At 36.9% G+C, this 6,951-nt stretch overlaps 1 protein-coding gene and 1 pseudogene across 2 annotated transcripts in view; one reads left to right on the top strand and one right to left on the bottom strand.

The window, feature by feature from the left end:
- The window catches only part of ZC4H2 (zinc finger C4H2-type containing), a 67,093-nt gene that overhangs the window by 28,100 nt on the left and 32,042 nt on the right, over window positions 1-6,951 (top strand). The gene's annotated exons all lie outside the window — the stretch shown is intronic.
- Window positions 3,978-6,951, bottom strand: part of LOC115872300 — a 5,956-nt pseudogene continuing 2,982 nt past the window's right edge.

Below are 6,951 nucleotides of genomic sequence, written 5' to 3'. Positions count from 1 at the left end.
GCTTTACACTATTGATGTGTGTGTGGATTGTGATGAGAGTTGTATGAGCCCCAATAAAATGATTTTTTAAAAATCAATATATAGCAAAATAAGAATTCCAGCAGTCAGGAAATAAAGTTCAGAAATGTTAGTAGTTTACATAAAATTGTTTTCCATGAATTTGGGAGGAGTTGTATACTTCTGAATTTATTTGTTTCTGGCTACAAGAGCACTTGACTAGCAGCTTAATTCCTTCACTATTTTGAATAGTCCAGGAAGAGGTTTTAGCCTCCTTTGAGACAGATGGATTCAAGTTTAATTTTTTATAATTTAGTAACTTAAGGGTTAGTGGAAAAGATTAGGTAGGATTCCTTCCAGCAAGATTCCAATGATCCTTTTAATTGATGTCTTTCCCAGTATATATTTTCTTTTTCTGAGATATTAATTAGATTTTTATATTCTAGTTTGTACTTATCAAAGAGTTCTCTAACCTGTGAAAAATATCTTTTAGAGTATTTTAAAAAAATGCTAGTGTGCTAGTTACATACGTTGTTGTCAATTTGAGACTTTAGAGTGAAGAGGTGGAGTTTAACCTGTCAATCAGGTCTCAAGTTCCTGACCTCATTTGGATAGCTCGCTGGAGGCAGGACACGCGCACACTCCCTGTGAGACATTTCTGTTGAGAAGACACATGGAGCTACGCTAGATTCTTGGAGGTGAAAGCCACGTGTAGACCCCTGCCAGCGCTGAGATGCTTCAACTGCCACTGCATGCACAAGATTTTCCACCCACTGGTCTTTGATCTTCCTGCATTTGGCGTCATTGCATGTTTTGCATGAGTCTGAAGAGGAATTTACAGATTGGTATCATACATAAGGGCTAATATCAGACATATGGACTTGATCTGGAGTGGGCTGGGATGTTTTCTCAATATTCAGTTGCTCTTGTATAAAAACCTTCTCTTATACACATATGAGTGTCTATGAATATGTTTTTCTAGTCTATCCAGACTAACACAGCTAATATAAGTAACAGAAGAAAAAAACATTTAGTTTTGAAGAGCTCCTCTTATTATTTCATTATTCATTTCTTGGATTCCACTGGTAGGATTAAGTAAAACATTCTGGATATATTTAGTGAGAAATTTTACATTCCTCTAATATTTTCTAATCATATTTGAGGTACAAAACTGGAATTTAAAGAATTATACCATTGGATACACAGATCTGGAATAACTAGAGAAATTTAAAAGGCGGTGTCTTATATAGAGGTAATAGAACATTGATTATATCAGTAATATTCTCATGTAAACCTTAACCTTTGTTTACTCGATTTGAGGTAGTAAATTTTGGTCTCTTGCAACTTTGGAAGAGTATTCTGAAAACTGGTGAGGTTTGACATATGAGGTCTAGAAATCTTGATTTAGTCCAGTGGTGTTCATGTTTGTAATATTATAGCCATTTTCACAAGTCTGACACAGTCCATTTTGTTGAAATATTTGGTCATGCAAAGTAAACTTACCTGTAGTGACAAGCCTTAAATGGTAAAGATTATGCTATAGTAATACTTCTTAAAATTGAAAGACTTGATAGGAATTAACTATAAAAGTATTGCAAAACTAAATAAATTCAAAAACTAAAAGGAACTTTAGATGAAAATATTTGTGAACATAATCATTAGCATTATTTTAGAGCATTAGGTATAACTTAATAATCTTGATATATAATATTAAAATAATAGCGATATTTTTAGAACTTTAGGCATAACATAATCTTGATATTGTCAGGCTACATCAAGAATAAATGAAGATTCTGAATAGTAATAAAAATCCCTTGAATGAATGATATTAATAATTAATAATTAAGCCGATTAAATAATTTCAAAGGAAAATAAAATTACTTAGTAAGCAGTCAAAATAATAAAATAATGACATACAATTATTTTTTATTAGGCAAACTGAATTGACATGTAAATTCTAGTCTTTCTTGCCAATCTTGCTGCCTATAATTTCCTGTTTTTCTTTTCTGATAGCTCTTGGTAAGTCTTCCAGCACAATATTGAATAGGAGTGGCGATAAAGGGCATATTTGTCTGTCTCTTTTTTGTCTTTTTTTTTAATGAAAGTGAGTGAGTGAGAGAGTAAGAGAGTGAGTGAGTGAGAGAGTGAGTCACTTGTCTGACTCTCACTTGTAAAGGAAATACTTGCATTTTTCTTCCATTGTGAATAATGTTGGCCATTGGTTTTGTGTTTATATCTTTTTTTATATCAAGAAATTTCTACTCTATACCTGTTTGGTTGAGAGTTTTTTGTTTGTTTTTTAAAACAAGAAGAGTTTGGATTTTCTCAAATGCTTTTTCTACATTAATCAATATGATCATGTAGTTTTTAACTGTGTTTTATTCATATGGTGGATTCCTTTTCCTTCTAATGTTGAACCATCCTGGCATACCTGGATGTATCTCATTTGATCATGATGTGTTTTGTATATATATGTATTCTATTGTGTTAGATTTTGTTTTGAATCTGTTTTCATGAAGGATATTTGTCTAAAATGCTTCCTTTTAATGCTCTCCCTGCCTGTCTTGGTATCAGGGTTATAAAAAAATTTAAGTGTTTTCCAGCCTTTTCTATACAATTAGAATAACTAGAGTAAAATAATTAGTGTAGAATTGGTGGTAACTTTTCTGAATATCTAGTAGAATTTACCATGGAAGTCATCTGGGTCTGGACTTCCTTTGTTGGGAGTTCTGTTTTGTTTTGCTTTTAAAAATAATTGTTTATTTACTGAGCCTGGAATATATTAGCTACATAACCAATTGTAAATTTACATATGATAATTAAAATTTGACATGTTTTCACACACCAAGAAATTGGAAAGTATTTCAATCAAGGTTGATAAATTGCTTATCCTAAACATGAAAATCTGTAACAAATTTAAAATAATTATATAAAGCTCATTACTTGTAGTTTTTCCTTTGCAAAGATCAAAAATATATCCAAGTACCTAATCAGTCCCGACATAATCTTGGTTCACTCCCAGACCACAACCAGATGTTCCTGTAATTTTAAACCCATCATCAGAGACCAAGAGAAATGTATTTCATTTTATGCAAAACAAATTCACATGTGCCAGAATGAAAAACCCAGGAGAAATAAAACCCCAAACTCAAGAACTGACATCAGTATCCTAATTGAACAGTAGCCCAAAATGCTACTGCCAAAAAAAAAAAGTGGCTGTATATTATCACAATGAAATCCAAGAAGCTTTAACTCTTTGACATCAGAAAGCTAGATTTTTCCAATCAAGTGAGCCTACATTTCCTAGGTACCAAGAATAGAGAATGTTTGCATGCAAGCACAGGGGGAAAAGTGAAAAAAGCTAGCATTTCACTCAACCTTGCAAAGATCAGCTCGAACATAGATTTCTTAGGAGGTTCGAAAGAAACCAAAAATTGGTTACTAACTGCCTGCGTCATCAATTTAAGTGGAAGTGATTGAGTCTTAAAGTTCAGGATAGACATTTAAAGAGGAGGTGGGGTCAAGGGGAATTGTGTGTTTGAATAAGTCTTATTTTAAAGCAAAAATAAGTTACAGAATATATCTAAAAGTGCCCAAACATGGTGACAGACTCCTAAGTTACAGTGCTCAGCTATTCAGCTGGGAGGCAACTGTCAAGATTCAGATTGTTGCTTCTTCGGAGAGCCATCTTGACTGTCCTGAACTGCAGACATTTCTGTAATATTCTCTTCGGCTTTGGGTGGATGTTCTCCACAAAAACAAAGAGACCTAAGAAGGATGCCTTACCTATATTTCAGTTTGAGTGCCTGAGTTCTGCAAGGGCCTGGATAATGGAGGCAGACTTCATATAAAAAATAATGCTAACCAACTGTCAACTCTCCTAAAAAGATAACCCCACCCCCAATATCTATGAATCACACACGCACACACAAAAAAACCTGTGAAATGGAAAGTACAAAAAAGGAAAACAAATACTAACATTATTGTGTCCAAGGGGTTTGGTCAAGAGTGAGGTATGAGTTTGGGATCATCAGAAAAAAAGGCTCTTTTAAAACCACCCTCTGGACTTTAAAACATCTCTTCAAGTAGTAGATCTATCCCAACATCATGACAACTAGAACAGAGGTTCAAAGAAGGACCACTCTGCTGTTTGCATTGCCATTGTATTCTTTCTCTCTTTGTCTCTGTGTATTCTTTCTGGAAACTCCATGTACTCATGCATCCTCATGAGCCTCATGCTTCACAGCTATTGTCGCCATTGCTAGCTCATTAATCATTTCTTCTAGCTTGTTCTGGTGAGATTCTGTTTCCATGTCTTGTTCTTTCAGGGCCACCCCAATGTCAATGGTGAATATCACTATCTTTGGAGTCATGGTGGACATCCTATTGCTAAAACAAAATTGTAAATTCCATCCATGTGAGCAGCAAATGGGTATTTCCTACTGGACCCTTGGCCTTCTTTGTAGATCCCATTATTATCAGGCCCCGTGATCTCCATGATGCCCAGGAAGCCGCCTTTAGGCACCTCGAAGATGAACCCCATCTTAGTGCCTAAGGTGACCTGGTTGTCTCCTCCTCATGTGCATTGAAGCTAACGAAGTAGCTAGTTTCCGTGTTAGGAGCACCAGGAGCACCAGCAGCTCAGTGGGGAAATTTTTAATGACCTGATCAATATTTTCTTTTGTTTGGGTCTGTTAAGGTGTTTTTACTTCAGTCCATTTAAATTTAGGTAAGTAGAAATTTATGCATTTCATTTAGGTTTTCAAATTTATAGGATTATAGTTCTTTATAATATTCTATTTTAATTTAATTTTTGTTAGATCTTTTGACTTCACTTATTTCATTTGCAATTTATGTTATTGCAGCTTTTCCTTCTTGTTTGTTAGATGTCTTTACCAATGGTTTGTTAATTTTATTAAACCTTTCAAATAACCAACTTCTGGTATTTCTGATTATTTCTTTTACTTCTCTGGGTTTTGATTCATTTCTCTCTGCTCTAATCTTTCTTATTTATTTAGAAATGGTAGAGGAAGGTATTGATTTTACTTCATTTTTTAAATTAAAAGATCATTTTATTGGGGGCTCTTACAACTCTTATAACAATCCATACATCAATTATAGCAAGCATATTTGTACATATGTTGCCATCATTCTTTTCTAGACATTTAATTTCTATTGAGACCTTGGTATCAGCTCCTCTTTTTTCCCTCCTCTCCTCTGGTGTCCCTTTAATAGATTATAATTAATTTCTTAACTTACACTGACCACTGTCTCCATTCCCCATGGTTTCTGTTGTTCATTCCCCTGGAGAGGTTGTGTGCTGATCATTGTGATTGGTTCCCCCCTCCTTTCCTTCTTTTCCCACCTTCCCCCACTCTTCTGGTATTGATATTCCCATTCCTGTTACTGGCTCCCATGTGTCATGAGCTCTTATCTCTTATCTGTATCTGTGTACATGCTCCCGGTGTAGTCCGAAGTGAGAGGCAGCACTGGGTCATGATAGTAAGGGTTGAGGAAGCCTCATGGAGCCAGAGGAATATTGTGTGTTTCATCAGTGCTTTATTGTGCCCTGGCTGACTCATCCCTTCTCTGATACCCACTCTGTGGGGGGGATGTTCCATTGTCTAAAGATGGGCTTTGGGTCTCTGTTCTGACCCATCTCATTCTCAACAATATTTTGTTTTTGTTTGTTTGTTATGGGTATTGTCATGTCTGTTACCCGGTCCCAGCGACACCTCGTGATTGCACAGGCTGGAGTGCTTCTTGCATGTGGGTTTGGTGCTTCTCTGCTAGATGGCTGCTTGTTTAACTTCAAGCTTTAAGACCCCAGATGCTCTATCTTTAAATAGCCGGTACCATCAGCTTCTTCACCACATTGGTTTATGCACCCATTTTGTCTTCAGCAATTATGCCAGGAGGGTGAGCATCACAGAATGCCAGGTTGTTAGAATAAAGTGTTCTTGTGTTGAGGGAGGGTATGAGAAGAGGCCCATGTCTGTCCACTACCTCAGTGTATTGCCATATAAATATATGTACATAGGCCAATACCTCTATTTTTATGAATTAATGTATTTACATATGTATACACCTATGGATAAAGGTATACTCTTACCATAATTTTGCTTCGTTGATCATTCCTCTGTTTCCTTTTACCTTCTTCCTGCCCCACCATCACACTCACCCTGCTTCCCCCTCTTAGTAATGCCTCTAAGTTAGATTGCTGTTGCTCCAACACTTCCCTAATTGTTCCCCTGTCGATGGCATTGTTTGCTTACTGCTCCCTTCCCTGCCTCTCCCCTAAAGTCTCCCCTCAAGTTCTGTTGCTTCTCCCTGAGCTTGCTTCCCATGCCTATCTTATATAGTAGGCAAACAAACAATAACATGGAACAAACTAAAAGAAAAGATGGAAAAGAAAACAACAATAACATTATTCCAGGTCTGTTTGCTGACCTTTATGACTATCTCCCCACTGGTCCTGGGGAAATTCTCGGAGCTGCCCGTCTGAGCCTGAAGTCTATTTTGAGGGCTCTTTAGGGGACTTGTGGCTTTATTTTTGGTTTGTTTTTGCTGATCTGTTATGTTTCCCACTTTGGTTCGCCCTGCTGCCTGGGGTTCAGGCCGTACTAACTCTCCACTGTGTGTCCCCAGTATTGTCCTCTGTAGCAGTATGTTCCAGTAAAGGACAGCATGTCTTGAACTGTTGCTGGCCTTAAAGTCCTCTCTGTGCATTAGCAGTGCTGATATGGGGTCTAGACCATCCCTTGCTCTTTTTCCTTCTTGGTTTTCTGGGGTAGTATGCTGGCCCCTCTCCCCAACCTGTAGGTTTTGTGTTGCTCTCTGTTGCACATACTTCTAGGGAGGGGGTCAGTGTGGCTCTGATTGGGGCTTGCCCTGTAGCCCAATCTTTTCATGCATTTCTCCATGTGGTTACATTGCCCTCGTGGTTTGGTGCAC

Source organism: Echinops telfairi, unplaced genomic scaffold (assembly GCF_000313985.2).
Source record: "Echinops telfairi isolate 266 unplaced genomic scaffold, ASM31398v2 ScPeMD7_7423;HRSCAF=8461, whole genome shotgun sequence".
Classification (NCBI taxonomy): domain Eukaryota; kingdom Metazoa; phylum Chordata; class Mammalia; order Afrosoricida; family Tenrecidae; genus Echinops; species Echinops telfairi.
This window is presented reverse-complemented; position numbering and strand designations above follow the sequence as displayed.